General features: G+C 38.1%; 1 long non-coding RNA gene across 1 annotated transcript; it reads left to right on the forward strand.

Moving 5' to 3' along the window:
* The first annotated feature begins 14,727 nt into the window (after window positions 1–14,727).
* LOC141363291 (uncharacterized) lies at window positions 14,728–15,675 on the forward strand. Its single transcript, XR_012368857.1, has 3 exons — window positions 14,728–15,005; window positions 15,081–15,180; window positions 15,270–15,675. It is a non-coding gene; the product is annotated as an uncharacterized lncRNA (long non-coding RNA).
* The last annotated feature ends 3,460 nt before the right edge of the window (window positions 15,676–19,135 follow it).

The raw sequence follows: 19,135 nt of genomic DNA on the forward strand, positions 1-19,135 counted from the left end.
ACTACGGCGCATGCTGCTGACATCACCTGCAGCTCACGTCACCTGCTGACGTAGTTACCAATGTTTTTTTGTTTTTCTACGCCCTTTTTTTAAGGCATAATGCAAACATTGTAACAATACTTAAACAGCCCATATAAATGTATAAATTACTTGCCAGCCTATTCTGTCTGTACTCTGGCAACTACTTCAGCAGGTGACGTCAGCAGCATGCGCCATATTCTAGTCGTTAACACGCTTTGAACGACCAAAGAGAAGAATAAACTGTTGAATAAAAATGTAATTGAAATCCTGATGGAACATTGAACTTTTTGGCGATGTCTTTCTTTCTTTCTGGGAACTGAATTGTGAAACTAACTGCAGTCAATAGGACAGACAGAAGACTCCCAGTTTTCATAAAAAATATCTAAAAAAGGTGTTTTAAAGACAATCAAAGGACTTGTTGGTTTAGAACGACAGAGGGGAAGTGATTTATGAGAAAATTGCAATTTTGGACTTAACTATCCCTTTAAGCAATTACAGCGATACAACACGTTAAACAAATTAATTAACATTTAAAGGGGACATATTATGAGATTTTTTTAAGATGAAAACTAAGTCTAAAATAGGTCTGAGCAAAAGTGTGCCGTTTTGGGTGTGTCATTTAAAATGCAAATGAGCGGATGAAGTGCAACCACTGATCACAATGATGGTGGTTTGTTGCAATTGAAACTCAATTGTGCTGTGAAATATTTTATCTCTCTCTTTCTCTCCCTACTAAATGGTTGTGCTGTGGTTGGATAGTGCAGATAAAGGGGGCGGTATTACCTTATTCTGACATCACAATAAGGGCCAAATTACAATGACCTATTTTTCACATGCTTGCAGAAAATGGTTTACCAAAACTAAGTTATTGGGTTGATCTTTTTAACATTTTCTAGGTTGATAGAAGCACTGGGGACACAATTATAGCACTTAAACATGGAATAAGTCTGATTTTCATAATATGTCCCCTTTAAAGAAAAATTCTCTTTTTCACACACGCGCGCACGCACGCACTCGCACACACACGCACACACACACACACACACACACACATGCACACACACAAACACACACACACACAGGCATATGTGGTTTACGGGGACAATTCCATAGACACAAAGCATTTTATACTGTACAAACTGTATATTCTATTTATTTCTATGTATATTCTATTACCCCAGTCCCTAAGCCCAACCATAACAAAAACCTGTTGAAAGTCTTTAATCTATGAAAAAGTACCTTAGTATTGTGTCCCTGTAAATCATGTAGCATATTGAACATGTCATTATACACTATTCCCCATAAACTACATATACCAACTCACACACACACACACACACACACACCTCTCACACACACACAGTAATTAAAACGAGTTAAACACATTTAACCAAAACACCACCACTCTTTTTACAGAAGAAAACATTCTCCTTTGCAGACACAAACACAGGCGCTAACATACACTAACTGCTTTTCTTTTGCTAAAGTCGTCTCTTGCACCCACCCTCTCGATCGAGCCACCTCTTCATTGTCCCCTCCACAACTGTAAAGGACCTTCTCCGAACTGCATCTTTAATATAAATAATCCATATTGTCATTGTGAAATCTTTAACCTTTAATGAGCATATTAAAAAGAAATGTCTAATTTTTATTAACAAATAATTAACAGATATATTTACCAATCACTACCTCTCTGAGTTGGAGGGTGGCAAATAAAATCTTTTCCATCCAGTTGAGGTTTTAAGCCAGGGAGTTTGTCAGTCGCCCTCTTCAATATATGCCATGTGCAGTCTCGTACATCTGTCCCGCCAATAAGCCCTAACCAGTTAACCTGAAACAGATTTATAGTCTTAATAGTTGGTCATAGTTTCATAAAGGACACAGGGCATACACTAGTTGATTGCTTATATCAAAGAGGTGATGCATGCGTTTTCTGTGTTAATTTAAAGGTGTAGTGGAGGATTTTCTCGAATTTTAGAAAAGAACCGCCTTCTCCACTTTTTAAAAAAATGCAATTGCGCAACACTCCTGATTGAGAAGACCAATAGTCTTGAAGATCCACCAGGAAAAAGAAAATCCTCCACAATACCTTTAAGTAAAAGTTGTGTGCAATCCATAGAAGTAAACTGTTTTTTTGCTAACAACAATATTTAAACTAACCATGATAGCTGGCTAAATGTGTAGGAAAATTCACGCTTTTGAATATGTTGCAAACAATTCATTTTCATTGTTCTCATGCATGTTTAACATATAAAAACTAAATCAGTGACTTACCAGTTATTGATGATGGTGTCTGTGTCGAACGCGAGCTCAGCTTTCCGCTCTGCTTGATTCAAATCAGAACAACAGTCGTGATGTTGCCATTCAACAGCTAGAGGCAGGGCTGGACTGGGACAAAAAATTGGCCCTGGCATTTTGGTCCAGACCGGCCCACTACATGGGATCACAAATCTTTGTGCAATCTTGACTACCAACTCCATATAATGATTAAGTAGAAAAGTATAAGAGCTGACACGTGACATTATGAAAATGTAAGCGCTGTAAAAGGCTTTGCAGGTTTTAAAAATAATTGTGTTATCCAGTGAGTGCACAATGTTTAAACTAACCATTCTGAACACCTTATGATAACACAGAGACCTGATAAATGTTACAATGAAGTCGCAGTCTCGCAGCTGAGCCACGAGTCCCATTACAGTGTGTGCAGAATATTTTATAATCTACAATGCAATGTAGTTTTATAATCACTTTTTTTCTAAAACACCTTTTACCAATTCCAAAACACAGTAATTTTAATAACTAACATTCATTTTGTATTTATCTTTTCCTTTCATTCTATTTTATGACCTTGCTGCCCGAATCAGAATTTCTTGTATAATGGTCAAACCTCAGTTTTGCAATTTCCATGCATCTTTATTTTATGGACATTAAATAATGAATTTCCAGTGTGTGTTTTAAACTTTTTGGCCCATTTTATATGTTAAAGAAAATGGGCCTAATAATTCTGCACACCTGAATATAAGGTGCTTTTTTTCTCCAGCCAACCATCATTAACAACAATCTATTACTTATAAATGCTTTATTTACAAAATTCATGGTATTTATTAAGATTAATTTGGTTTGGAATTAGTAAAATATGTTTGATAAAACTGTGATCAAAAGTTTGATGTTGCTACCTAATAATTCTGCCCACACTGTATTTTATTGTAATCACTGTCATTTTGCAAACAGTCATTGGTCTACCAATGACTGCGTTTTATCAAGAGGATAACCTACAACAGTGTTTTAAAAGCAGTTCTGCTTACCACACGTCCACTCGGTTCTCACTCTTATTTTGACAGACACACACTGACGCTGCATGCTTCATAAAAAAGCCTGAAATGTTGTGATTGGGCTAGCCAAATGTCAAATAAAAAAGAACCAATGGGCTGCTGATTAGGTGTCTCATGGGCCGGTATGTCCGAAAAAAAAAACTTTACGCCAACTTTTTTGGAAACGCAGTACATTGCCACCGCGCCTTTTAGCGCCATTAATGAATTACGTACGAACAGAAACAAAGAAAGAAAGCAACGGGCCGCTTTGCACGATGTACGAGTGTTATGGGCTGGTCAGACAAAAATAGTGTGAGATGTATGATACATCCACTGACTGCATCTGACACAGAGGGGGAGGGTTGAAGCCTGTTAAGAGAAGACCAGCTCATAACCATTGGGCCGCTGTCCTGCTTAATGGGCACTAAAAAAAAATTATATTATCCACCGGCCCCCAAGTGCGTCAGCCCACCCGGTATGCCAGATTACCAGTCCAGCCCTGGCTAGAGGGCTGATTGCCACATCACGGAATCGGGCCGTGTACTGTATACTGTCTGTCTGAAGCATAAACATTTTTAAATTGCCGCCAAACAGCGTTACAACCGGCATGTGTCAGTTCCACTGGCATCGGGCCACATACTGAATTTCTGACATCATACACATCTTGGCAGTATCATATCAAACCGTAATCGGTCCAGGGATAATGCAATGTAGTCAGTCCGACTACACAATGCCAGATTCGGCCCGATTACACTGAGACACTACTTTAGTAGACCCGGACTTCAGCTAAGTATGCTTACACTCGGCCCAACAGCTATAAAAAGTGTTTACTACTGGTATACTATTTCCTCATCTGGGCCAGTTCTGGCGCATACACTAAGGCCCAATCCCCTTTCTCTGTCTTACCCCTTACCCTTACCCCTACCCCTTAGTTTTGCATGTTCACGTGAGAGTAAGGACCAATCGGGATAGCCCTTTCGCTCTCGTGAACGTGCAAAACTAAGGGGTAGGGGTAAGGGGAAGGGGTAAAACAGAGGAATGGGATTGGGCCAACTCTGTCCGGCATTCAGCCGACACTGGCAGAAGAAAGCCAGAATTGTCCCAGAACTGACTGCTATCTGGGGGGTGTTAATGTCAAGCCCTGCTTACAAGCCTATAGTAATGGATTCATACGTCCTAAAACACTTTTCCCCTAAACTTTTCACTTTACACATAACCTTTTTATATACATTTATATACGCCAATGGACATTTTGACTTAATTATGAGCGTATGTGACCGTCAAAGCCTGAAAGATCACAGTTCTGCATGTGCACGTTTGTTCCCGCTGAGATGTTATGGACAGCAGACTTCCTTTTGTGTCCCAGCAACTTATTTTCAGGAGCAGATTAACCATATGGGCAAACTGGGCGAGTGCCCAGGGGCACCAAAGTCTTAGGGGCACCAACTGAAAACAGCAATAAAAAATTATTTTATAAAATTACAAAAGTACTTGCTCTTTAAGATGTAAGTTGCTCATCTACTAAGTAAGCGTGACACGCACAACAGCTATCTGGAAAATGATTTGCAGACAGCCGAAAGCGTCAAAAACAATGAGAAAATATTGGAGAAGCGGCAGCAGCTAAGTGGCAGTGCCAAACAAAAATAAAAAACACAAAGAAAAAGTAAATTAAGCCACTTTACACAAAATCCCACAAATATGCAGTTTTTTGCAGTGGTGCCGAGCAGTCTGTTAGCAGCACTAACAATGGTGCAAATTTATGCTCTGTTAAGAAATCAATTAGCAACGAAAACACCACTGATCAAATAAACAGGAGTGCGCCTGATGAGCCAAAGCATCCAGAAACAATCGACCAACAGCTAGACTTAAACTCCTACACCCAGACTGAGGTGGATGATGAAACGGACAATCGACCATGTGCTGTTCCTGGTGATCTGGTCTTGTGGGGGTTCATCACAGAAAAAGTGAGGGAAGAGTAAACAACGTGGAGCTGCAGTCTATCAGAATCAGGCTGCCAAATATCCAACATCTGTATGAGATTGTGGAATGGGGGAAGAACACGTTCTCTTACAAATAAATTATTACAGTCTCGTCTCCAAAACAACTAAATTGTTCCTAAGGAATGGCTACTGTACTCCCCGTCAACTGGATTAGTTTATTGCTATTCATGCAAACTTTTCTCTTCACAAAATCATACAATTATTACAGGCTTCTGTGACTGGAAACATCCTGAGAGGATATCCGACCACGAAAAGAGTGCAGATCACCGACGTAACATGCTTGCTTTAATAAACAGAGCAAAACAAATATCTGTAATCGATGCTACGATTTACTAGCAGATGAAAGCCGAACAAAACTACTGGAAGGAGGAGGTATTGAGGCGTGTAGTAGCCGTTGGCAAGTTTTTGGGAGAAAGGGGGCTTCCGTTTTGAGGGCAAGAGGAAAAACTAGGATCACCACACAACAGAAATTATCTTTTAGTTCGACCCCTTTATACAAGAACATTTAAAGAAGCATGGACAGAAGGGTTAAGGTAAGCCCTCCTATTTGTTGTCTTGAATCTGTGAAGAGTTTATATCTTTAATGGGCAAAAAAAATAAGAACATAATAGCAGCTGAAATACAACAGGCCAAATATTTTTCCCTAATTGAAGATTCAACACCAGACCTTGGAAAGATTCCTTGGATTTGAGCCCATCCATAGCCACACAGGTGCAAGCCTTGCTGAGTGTCTACTAAAAATGGTGCGAGACTTGGGGTTGGACTTGTCAAATTGTCGTGGACAAAGCTACGATAATGCGAGTAATATGTCCGATAAATATAACGGAGTTCAAGCACACCTGAAAATGCAAAACCCTTTAATTCATTACACACCCTGTGCTGCTTATTCTTTGAATCTCGTTGGCGAGAACAGCATAGAAGATTGATGTGATGAGGTCACATCATTTTTAGTCATTTACAATCTCTTTATAACTTTAGCAGTGAATCCACTCATCACTGGAATCAGGTATTTAATGACAGTGACATTCACATTAATTTGACCCTTAAACCTCTGTGTGCCACAAGATGAAACCGTAGGGACGACTCCACCAAAGCTCTCTATGAAAACTACAATGCAATTAAAAAAACGCTTGCAAAAATTACTGCAGATTGTAATGAGACAGCAGGCACAAGACGTGATGCTGCCGCACTCGCTGGTAAGATAAATAATCTGGAAACGACGATAATGACTACACTGTGGAACCAGATGTTAACCAGATTTAAGGCAACAAGCGTTCATCTGCAAAAAGACAACATGGACTTATCCACTGCTGTTGAACTATTGCACTCATTACACTTTTATGTTGGCACTATGAGAGCAGTTTGTTGAGGTAGATGAATCTGCTCGTGCTCTCGGTGTTACTCAGACTTATCAATATGATGTTTGCTGCAAACGAAATAGAAAGCGGTTTGCGGATGAAGTATTATTTACTGATGTAAGTCAGAGATTTAAGGTCGAGGCATATTATGTAATTTTGGACAGACTGAAATCATGCCTGGCCAAACGTATTGATGCTTACAAGAAGGTCTATGATCTTTTTGGTGTTCTCTTTTGCAAGGACTGTACAGAAAGTGATGATAAACTGTTATCCACGTATCCAGTGAACTTAGATAAAACTTTGACTGATGAACTGATTCAGTTCAAACATTTTATCAAAGACAAGACCTCACCTGCACAGCTGCTGCAAATTGTTGATGAGAATGGACTAAAGACAACATTTCCTAATGTTTTTGTTGCACTTATACTGTATTTAACTTTGTCAGTATCTAACTGTGAAGGAGAGAGGTCTTTATCTACTCTAAAGCGAGTGAAAAATGAACTTAGGACAACAATGACACAGAAACGTCTTTCTGCACTTTCCCTGCTTGTCATTGAATCTGAACTGGTTAAAGACATAGATTTTGAAGACATCATATTCCAGTTTGCTTGGTCAAAATCCAGAAGAGTGTAATTGTAAATTGTTTGAGAATTTGTACATAATATCACTGCAATTGTTTTGTTTGTGTTGTTCAGTACAAGCAATGTAGTATTACACCACTGAGTAGTTGCACATTAACTACAGATGTTGTTATATGTCAGATTAAAGAGTTGTTTTTTGTGTTCAGTTCTACAAAAGTGACATGTTTATATTGATAGTTTCCTTGTGAAATGTAATAATTGCTCATTCTTACAAAATCTTATAAATTATTAAGTGGATTCTTGCATGATCATTTGTGAGGTGGGTCGGGGGCACCACAAGGTCTTAATACGCCACTGCTTATTTTAAGGACCAGAAAACAATACATTGTAATACATTTTGATATTGCTTCACCAGATCCTTGCATATGAGACAGCAGGTGTGCCAAGCAGGTTTCACAGGGACTTTTCATGTGTGTATCATCATGAAAATAATGCATTATATCTTACCATTAAACCTCAGAAATATTGTAGAGATAATGGTTTTATGTGTACTCAGAAGATGTGATTCACTGTTAACTGTGGGGTTCAGGGCTGTTATGGTAACAGGATACAGCGTGCTATGAGAGGGATTGTTTATTCGTGTTAGTAAATTAAAGCCAAAAATATTCACCAAGTTGTCTACTCGATTTATAATGACAGATATTCTATTTTATTTATTTTTATGAGAAATGTTTAATTTCTGGAAATATTTAATACAGAATATGAAAAATAATGCAGAATCCCCAAAATTCTAAATTTTGTTGATTTTGCGCTCTTCTGCGATTGCAAACAACTGTAGGGACTGACTGGCAGCCGACATCTAACTCCAGATTGTAAAATCAGTATTTTGTCTCTGGTAAGCCCTCAATTAAACTAATAAATGTGACCATTTAGTGCATTAGATATGTGTTCGCTGCCAAGACTGACACAAATATGTGGGCGGGCATGGCGGAAGTGACGTCTTTGGTACTCATGAATTCCTTAATTAACCATGAACATACCTGATAGCTTTTTGTAGATGAATTCTGGTGAGCACGTCAACGCCATTTAACACCAAAGTGCATCTGTTCCTATTAATAACAGCTTTTAATTGCTCTTCTCCACATAGGTTCATGATAAGAATGTTGTCCCACCTAAGTTTTGATTCCTACTTAAACAATTGAAGTAATATAACCGCACTTACAAAAACAGCCACACAATAATCTCGTAAAGCTGCTCTCTGTCCAACCTCGCGGACAATTTAAGTTAAATAACAGAAAATAAACAGATGCACTCTGAGCAATTAAAGGAAAGTTTACACACACATGACTTGTATTAACAAAGTCTGCTTCATTTGGAAATATTGCCTTGTGTATGCGAACTGAACCAACATTGTAGCCATGTAACCCAAAACAAAACAAAGCAATCGATCTACAGGTCTGAAAACACCCTAAGATTAACTTTTATGATCCACTTTCAATGTTGACTAGTGTCTATAAATCCATTACAGATGTTATGATCTCTCTATAGTCTCACTATAATCTATATGTGATTTCTGTCTGAACATCAGATCACAATCTTACTTCAGTATCTTCAGTTTACAGTCAGGATTCTTCAGTACATCAGAGATCAGCTTCACTCCGGAATCTGTGAGATTATAATTACAAGACAGATTCAGTTCTCTCAGGTGTGATGGGTTTGATCTCAGAGCTGCAGTCAGAGCAACACAACCTTCATCTGTGATATTACACTCACTCAACCTGTAAAGAACAGAGACTTTATGTGAATTATACAAAACTACAAAGTTTGTCCACAAATCTCTAACCTCCATCTCTTCATGTAATGTTCCTCTTTCAATCACTCAGTAACTGAGACACTATGTGTTTAAATGTCAAATAAATCCATCACACAGCTGACTATTAGTGTTAGATGTCCTAAACCACATGAACATTTCTTCATAAATCTGTATTGAGTTCATGACTCACACTTGTAATTCTCATCAGGTATTTGATGTAAAAATCTTCCTCTATTACAGGAGGAATATCAGCTGGAGATAACATAACTCTGATCTTACATTTAAAGATGTAACAGTGTTTAAAGATCAATTTCACTCAATCTATTAAAACATTATTCATGTGTTTGTCAGTGTCAATGATGGATGAATGTTTTTAATCATCTTTATAAAAACAACACGACGAGGAGAAAAACTCTTCATACACAAAAATATCAGCAAAGATTTCATCAAAGAAACACCAAACTACATTTTATGACATTTTAACAGAGAAGTTTTGTTGCACGTTGTGAAGGAAATTGAAATGAATCATAACTAATTATAACTAACATGTCTTTTCCTTACAGGTTTGAACATTTGTACTGTATGCTTTTGACAACAAAATGTGTTGAAATAGATGAAGTACGTGTGGTTAAATGATTTAAATTTAAAATCCCATGACTTGTCAAAGCTGAGGTCATCAAGAAAGTTAAATTTGGTTTTGTCTGCATGGTAACAGAGAGTTTCTGAATTGCAGATATGAAGAATAAATCATATTAGAGATAAATGATGTGACTTTGTCATGTATCTATCCTATATAAACTCTTATATTCGTTCTGATGAGGAGGATTCGTTCGTGATTAAATCATATTCAAAGACATTGACTGGAGTCTGTCAGGTTGAACACATGATCTTATTTCCTCAAGTGTTTGTGTTCATTAGGGGTGGGAATCGTTTGGACCCTCATGAATCGATTCAGAATCGACATATATAACTAATATGTTAACCGCATATCGATATGTAACTGTAACTGATATATCGTCTAATCATCATCATTATACACAGTGATTTTGGCAGTATTACTGTATTTATCTAATGCTGGGCACCCAGCGCCTCCGTCTGAATAACAAATGATGTGCATATTTTTACAGAAGTATATTCATGTTCTTATCTATATCTAAAACTTAGCGGCAGGTTTTTGGAACACTATTAGCACATCAGATGAGTCCGTAAATGAAAGGCGCTGTTTCTTCCTGACGTTCACTCAACAGAGAAAAGGCAGAGGAAGATCATCCCAACATGTATTTTGTTTTCTTGTAGTTTAGGATTAGTCAAATAGGGTTAAATGTATTTGGTTGTTCTTTATCTACTGCTCGTGTAAGCTGCGCTGTGGGTGCTTGTGCGGTGCGCGCTCTCAAGCTGTCCATGTGCAGCACCCCTCCCACAGTTGAGTTTGGTTCTGATAACATCACATTATTATTTTGTAAAATAACTTTTAAGAATAAATTCTTGGCATTTGTGCATCGATTCAGAATCGTCCACGTCTGCATCACGATGCATCGAAGAATCAAATTGTTCATAATGGAGAAGATGTTGTGTGACTCTTGAGTGTTTGTCTTCTGTGGACACCCGGTGAGGATAAATGTCTTGTGTGTGTTGTCTATAAATGCACCGGTTATGTAACTTAAGTCAGTCAGGTGTGTAGGGGAAATCTAACAACACAACATCATTCATTTTTATTGTAGAATAATACAATTTTAATTTTAAGCTTTATCTCAGTTTTTATTTTCACAGGTTGTGTTGTGATGAAACACTGCAGTACTTTGATGATGTATTGATGTCTTATAATTATTCATGAGACTGCTGATGTATCTGCTTACTGATCAGATCCTTTACAGTTTAGTGTGTTTTTTTTTCATACAGTTTATGTTTAACTAAACCTCAGTACATGTGTGACTATCAGAGAGATGATCTTACTCTAGTCTCTCCAGTTTACAGTCAGGATTCTTCAGTACATCATAGATCAGCTTCACTCCTAAATCTCTTAGATTATTAAAAGACAGATTCAGTTCTCTCAGGTGTGAGGGGTTTGATCTTAGAGCTGAAGTCAGAGCAACACAACCTTCATCTGTGATATTACAACTACACATCCTGTAGAGAAGAGAGACACACAGTTTGTTCACACACAGATCAAATCTACAGTGAGTTTAATTTGTTTCTCTTCCTGTCATCATTTAGTGTTTATGGACATTTTCATTTTAGTTTCATTTATACGCGTTTGTGTTTTACTGAAACACATCAGTGAGATTTACAAGGAAATGAACTTCATCAGTTTATGTTTATATTAACTGTGTGATTTATTTTTATACAGTAATAAAATCAGATTTCTCTCATCAGACATCACAAAATTTTCACTTATTTCTGAATGATTTTTGTTTTTTACTTTTTTCTCATCATAATTCAATTTTAATATTTTATGTTTTTTGACTTTCAGTAAGAGTTAAAGTATTGTGATGAATGTTGAATAAAATCAGCTTCAGTTATCAAATACATTACTGAGATTAAATTAAAGTACAGGTCCTTCTCAAAAAATTAGCGTATTGTCATAAAGTTCATTATTTTCTGTAATGTATTGATAAACATTGGACTTTCATATATTTTAGATTCATAACACACCTGTGAAGTAGTTCAAGCCTTTTATCGTTTTAATATTGTTGATTTTGGCAAGAAAGTAAAGAAAAACCAAAATGGTGAGTAAACCCTTTACCAGTGGTTTTTGCACTGTGAGCAGGTGCCAGGTCGTGCTGAAAAATGAAATCTTCATCTCCATAAAGCTTTTCAGCAGATGGAAGCATGAAGTGCTCCAAAATCTCCTGATAGCTAGCTGCATTGACACTGCCCTGGATAAAACACAGTGGACCAACACCAGCAGCTGACATGGCACCCCAGACATCACTGACTTTGGGTACTTGACACTGGACTTCAGGCATTTTGGCATTTCCCTCTCCCCAGTCTTCCTCCAGACTCTGGCACCTTGATTTCCGAATGACATGCAAAATTTGCTTTCATCCGAAAAAAGTACATTGGACCACTGAGCAACAGTCCAGTGCTGCTTCTCTGTAGCCCAGGTCAGGCGCTTCTGACGCTGTTTCTGGTTCAAAAGTGGCTTGACCTGGGGAATGCGGCACCTGTAGCCCATTTCCTGCACACGCCTGTGCACGGTGGCTCTGGATGTTTCTACTCCAGACTCAGTCGACTGCTTCCGCAGGTCCCCCAAGGTCTGGATTCGGTCCTTCTCCACAATCTTCCTCAGGGTCCAGTCACCTCTTCTCGTTGTGCAGCGTTTTTTGCCACACTTTTTCCTTCCTACAGACTTCCCACTGAGGTGCCTTACAGCACTCTGGGAACAGCATATTCGTTCAAAAATGTCTTTCTGTGTCTTACCCTCTTGCTTGAGGGTGTCAATGATGGCCTTCTGGACAGCAGTCTTACCCATGATTGCGGTTTTGAGTAATAACCTAGACTGGGAGTTATTAAAAGCTATCTAAAATAATATGAATCTAAAATATATGAAAGTTTAATTTTTATCATTACATTATGGAAAATAATGAACTTTATCACAATATGCTAATTTTTTGAGAATGACCTGTACACCATTCAACATTTAAAGTGGACCAAAACGTTTTATAAATGTTGTCTTTGAATTTTGAACAATATGTGTCTGAGGACATCTAAGGGTGTTTTCAGACCTGAGCCTATGTTTCAGAACCTGCTGCTTTTACTCCTTGGTTCAGTTTGTTTATTAATGTGAACACAGCAGGGGCAGACGGCTTTAGTCTATGGTCACAGCAGCCACAACTACCAGATGAAGATCAATAAAACACTCCCAGGTGGTTCACAACAAGATTACAATATGCTACAATATGGATATGTTGAGGAACCACATACTACAATTAAATTCTATTCCAAAGTAGTTAAATCAGCGGAATAAAGGATTGCCTTCAATCAGAATTGACCACTAAGCTTACATGAATGCTTACCTAATATTAATGAAGAGTAAAAAGTTCTCAAGTAATTCAATAATCAAGTAAACAGTAAGTGATAAAATAAGAACAGAAAAACAAATGAAAAAACAGACAAATAAATATTACATTAAGTAGCAGATTGTTTTTTGATTAACATATAAGTTACAGCTGTCACTTATACTTACAAGCCTATAGTAATGGATTAATACGCACTAAACCACTTTTTCCCTAAACTTTTCACTTTACACAAAACCTTTGTATATACGTTTATATACGCCAATGGACATTTTGACTTAATTATGAGCGTATGTGAACGTCAAAGCCTGAAAGATCACAGTTCTGCATGTGCATGTTTGTTCCCACTGAGATGTTATGGACAGCAGACTTCCTTTTGTGTCCCAGCAACTTATTTTCAGTAGCAGATTAACCATATGGGCAAACTGGGCGAGTGCCAGGGGCACCAAAGTATTAGGGGCACTAACTGAAACCAGCAATAAAAAAATTATTTTATAAAATTACAAACGTACTTGCTCTTTAAGATGTAAGTTGCTCATCTACTAAGTAAGCGTGACACGCACAACAGCTATCTGGAAAATGATTTGCAGACAGCCGAAAGCGTCTAAAAACAACAAGAAGATATTGGAGAAGCGGCAGCAGCTAAGTGTCAGTGCCAAACAAAAAAGAAAAAAAGAAAAAGTAAATTAAGCCACTTTACATAAAATCCCACAAATATAGCACTAAACGCTGATGCTGAGCAGTCTGTTAGCAGCACTAACGATGATGCAAATTTATGCTCTGTTGAGAAATCAATTAGTGACGGAGACACAACCGATCAAATAAACAGGAGTGCGCCTGATGACCCGAAGCATCCAAAAACAATCGACTTAAGACTCAAGACTGCATTTAAGAATTAGACTTAAGCTCCTACACCAACGCTGAGGTGGATGATGAAACGGACAATCGATGGTTTGCTGTTCCTGGTGATCTGACCTTGTGGGGGTTCATCACAGAAAAAGTGAGGGAAGAGTAAACAACGTGGAGCTGCAGTCTATCAGAATCAGGCTGCCAAATATCCAACATCTGTATGAGATTGTGGAATGGGGGAAGAACACGTTCTCTTACAAATGAATTATTACAGTCTCGTCTCCAAAACAACTAAATTGTCCCTATGGAATGGCTACTGTACTCCCCGTCAACTGGATTGGTTTATTGCTATTCATGCAAACTTTTCTCTTCATACATTTATTACAGGCTTCTGTGACTGGAAACATCCTGAGAGGATATCCGACCATGAAAAGAGTGCGGATCACCGACGTAACATGCTTGCTTTAATAAACAGAGCAAAAGAAATATCTGTAGTCGATGCTACGATTTGCTGGCAGATAAAGGCCGAACAAAACTACTGGAAGGAGGTATTGAGGCGTGTAGTAGCCATTGTAAAGTTTTTGGGAGAAAGGGGGCTTCTGTTTTGAGGGCAAGAGGAAAAACTAGGATCACGACAAAACAGAAATTATCTTTTAGTTTGACCCCTTTATACAAGATCATTTAAAGAAGCATGGACAGAAGGGTTAAGGTAAGGCCTCCTATTTGTTGTCTCAAATCTGTGAAGAGTTTATATCGTTAATGGGCAAAAATACCTAATGTAATGGGGTGACCCTTTTTATTATTGGGGTTTTCTTTTTCGTTCTTGGTGGATGGAGTTGGGCGGAAGTTAAGCTCACAGCCCCTTTAAAACCGCAGAGTTTTCCTTCCATTTCCGTTTATCCTCTGGCATGGTATGCGGGTTGCGTTCATTTGTGTCGCAATAATTATTTATTATGCGTTAAGCATTGAGCGCTGATTCAGTGGCGTAGACCTGCATAAGGGGGAAATTCCCTTTACCTCTCGGCTTGGGCCTGTGGAAGTGCAACTGCATAAATTAAGGTACATTATTATACTGATATGGTGCTGCATGGGTTTTTTTTAGTAGTGCCGTTTAATGATGATTCATTTATATAGTTTGATCAAGGCAGTATTGGTGGTTTGTTCACCGTGTGATCAAGGCAGTGTTGGTGGTTTGTTCACCGTGCTTACCGAGGGTCAGTCAATTGTGCTGCAGGTAAGTTTGTGACTCTTCTAAATCGTTTGTTAACTAAAGATGTAATTTTCCTCTGTGGTTAATGATCAAATTGGGTGAATATTTTATAGAATCTGCCCGCTGTTGCTTTGCTGCTGCTGGGCGGCGTGTTACTGTGATCCGTGGGCTGCGCGCTGGAGATTGGAGAGTGCGCGCTCCAGTCCCATTGACTACTTTAAAGACGCATGTTTATATGCGCTGAGCTTCATGTGAATGAGTTTTATGTGAGCGTGAGCCAGGGCGAGTGTGTGTTTGAATGACTACATTGTGTGTGCTGGAGTGACGATATTGTGTGTGGTTGGGTGATTACATTGTGTGTGCGTTTGAGTGACTATATTATGTGTGTATGGTGAGAGTGGTTTTTGAGTAATCTATTATTGTTACTTTTTCAACACTAATGTTATTTTCTTTCGTTTTGTTTCTTTTTGTTTTGTCAATTGTGTGGAATATTGTGAGTATTCGTTATTGAATAAGTTGTTTTTGATATATTGCCAAACGGTATTTGCATTTGTCTTTTTATTTCATTTTTGGTTTGATTGTGGGTTGCTTGTCAATCGTGTCGAGTACTGTGAGCGGTTATTAGCACTTCTCTTATTTATTATCAATCCACTTTGGTTGCTGGGTTCAGGAGGATTTAATTTTATTTTTACTTAATATTTTGGTTTGGTTATTGTGTGGATTGTGATTTTGGTTATACAATTGCATGAGGGTGTGAACTGAGGTTGGATTTAATTTATTTGAATTCTTATTTTTTTCTTTCATTTCTCCTCCCCAAATGCTAATTTATCCAATGGGATATTGATATTGGTCTGAGATCCGATTTTACAAGTTACTATTGTATGACATTAAGAGTCTGTTTGTGTGTGTGTGAATGTTGTTGTTGTTTTTATAAATTGTGTATTTTTCCCCAAAAATTGTGTTTGGGGTGAATTATTATATTTTTATATTTTCTGATGCTAAATAAAGATTGTACACATCTCTGCTTGTCCTTTCCATTTGTTTGGAAACCTGTATTTAGGGCATTTATAGAAAAATATTCTATTAGGAGGGTTTAGCCTCCGCCCACACTAAGAACATAATAGCAGCTGAAATCCAACAGGCCAAATATTTTTCCATAATTGTAGATTCAACACCAGACCTCTCCCATGTTGATCAGTTGACATTCATTTTTAGATTTGTTAATGCTGAGGGAAGAGTAGTTAAAAAGATTCCTTTGATTTGAGCCCATCCATAGCCACACAGGTGCAAGCCTTGCTGAGTGTGTACTAAAAATGGTGCGAGACTTGGAGTTGGACTTGTCAAATTGTCGTGGACAAAGCTACGATAATGTGAGTAATATGTCCGGTAAATATAACAGACTTCAAGCACACCTGAAAATGCAAAACCCTTTAATTCATTAAACACTCGTTCTTTGAATCTTATTGGTGTGAACAGCATAGATGATTGCTGTGATGAGGTCACATAGCCTGACGTTGTCATACTCAATTCTAGTCAGAATTTGAGTCTGATACCGCTCCATTGAGCTATAATTATGAGGCGTGTCTCAACCGAAAAATGCCTCTGCACTCAATTGGATAGACCTACGACCAATCAGAGCAACGGAGTGTGTGTGTGAGTGTATTTTGAAATTACGTCTTTGCAGCCTGACCGAAGTATTTCGCTACAATGACACTAACATTGTGATTATACTGAGTTAGCGAATGTACATCAACACCTATTATGTTTACAACATTTCGTTTATATCACAACATGAAGTATTTACTAAGTCATAGAGTAAGACTATCTCTAGGTATGTTGCTAAAATTTTCAAAATGGTTAAATGCTAAAACGAGTTGTTCAGATAGAAAGAGCTTGAAAAAAGCTTTTAAATTAGACCAATATCATGTATATGGGTTAAAGAATAACAAAATACTGGCCATTTGAAACTCGAAAATCATCACTTTATTTGGTCCCATGTTTTCCATTAAAATTCAAGAAAATGTGTGACCGAATCATGAAAATTATGAAGTTTTTAGCTATAACTTTTTAAATCGTTAAGATATTGACCTGAATCTTTCAGGATAAGCTGTTTGATATATCCTCTACATATTCCACTTCTGAAAAGTCAGATATATAAAAAAACAAACCACTAATTACACCAAATAACACTCTTTATTCAGTGTATATATACAGATATCATCTACATGGCTATACGGCTGCGTCCCATTCTTTACCATTCAAGCAGATTTTGGTAGAGGTAAAACCACCTTTGGTAGTCGGTCAAATTTCTTAAAATTTCGTTCACTTGTAGTTTAGCAATTAAACTAAATGTCTTTACAATTTCAAGAATGTCTTTACTCAACTTCAGCAAAAACAACGACTATTTTTCAAACAACCGACTTTGGCGAGCTCGCACGGCCAGTGGTTAAACATGAAAGGTTGTGACTGAAAACGAGAAGGTACCTATGGTTCTTCCGGTGGTGTTAACAATAAAAACTCAGAAATTTCGCCATCAACAAACCAACAGAAGCATTATTTTCAACAGCACCGCGCGCCGCCTGAGAAAATCTTGAGTTTCGCTGAGTGGAACCAAAACGTCAGCCGCGACAGCGGAGTTAGCAACATACCTACTATCTTTTACCGTTTGTACGTTAGGTGAACTTCATCCACGACGATACCCATTACGTTTGCTTGAAAATATTGGAGCCTAGCATGTTCCTCCACTTATTCAGCAACCACGATTCCGGGCTTCCGAAAAGAACCTGGCAACGACCGCTAATTATATCCATCTCGTCGTGCACGCTGAGTTGCATCGCCGTGATAACGTTACCCATTTCAGTTGCGACCAACTTTTGCCGAATAGAAAGGACGGCAAAAACATCAACAAATGCCTTGCTCGCTTTTCTCTGTTCCTCTTTTAAAATCAATGCTCTGTCGATATCTTTTAGAACAGACTCAATGTCAGAATCCACACATCTGAACTCTACAGCAGCAGCCATTCAACACACGCGCTCTTTGGTGACGTGGTTCATTACGTTACTGTTGATTATCTGTCCATCATCGTATAAAGCCCGCCCTGACAATTTGATTGGTTCGCCCAGCTCTAGTCCTAGCATAGCAGCTCCTCAACGGAAAAACTCCAGACCGATCTTCCCGTTCTCAAATTCTTGTGGGCGGGGCTAAGATCGGCTGGCACCCAGGCTAGAGGTCACATCATTTTTTAGTCATTTACAATCTCTTTATAACTTTTGCAGCGCATCCACTCATCACTGGAATCAGGTATGTAATGACAGTGACATTCACATTAATTTGACCCTTAAACCTCTGTGTGCCACAAGATGAAACCGTACGGCCGACTCCACCAAAGCTCTCAATGAAAACTACAGGGCAATTAGAAAAGCACTTGCAAAAATTGCTGCAGATTGCAATGAAAAAGCAGACACAAGACGTGATGCTGCCGCACTCGCTGGTAAGCTAAATAATCTGGAAACGACGATAATGACAACACTGTGCTAAGCAGATTTAAGGCAACAAGCGTTCATCTGCTAAAAGGTGACATGGACTTATCCACTGCTGTTGAACTATTGCAGTCATTACACTTTTATGTTGACACTACGAGAGCAGTTTGTTGAGGTAGATAAATCTGATCGTGCTTTCTGTGTTACTCAGATTTATCAATATGATGTTTACCACAAATGAAAGAGAAAGCGGTTTGTGGATGAGTCATCTGATGAAGATGAAGTATTATTTACTGATGTAAGTCAGAGATTTAAGGTCGAGGCATAATATGTAATTTTGGACAGACTGAAATCATGCCTGGCCAAACGTATTGATGCTTACAAAGAGGTCTATGATCTCTTTTGTAAGGACTGTACAGAAAGTGAATTGTGCATAAGGGCTGATAAACTGTCATCACTTATCCAGTGGACCTATATAAAACTTTGACTGATGAACTGAT

This window comes from Misgurnus anguillicaudatus, unplaced genomic scaffold (assembly GCF_027580225.2).
Source record: "Misgurnus anguillicaudatus unplaced genomic scaffold, ASM2758022v2 HiC_scaffold_33, whole genome shotgun sequence".
In the NCBI taxonomy this organism is placed as follows: domain Eukaryota; kingdom Metazoa; phylum Chordata; class Actinopteri; order Cypriniformes; family Cobitidae; genus Misgurnus; species Misgurnus anguillicaudatus.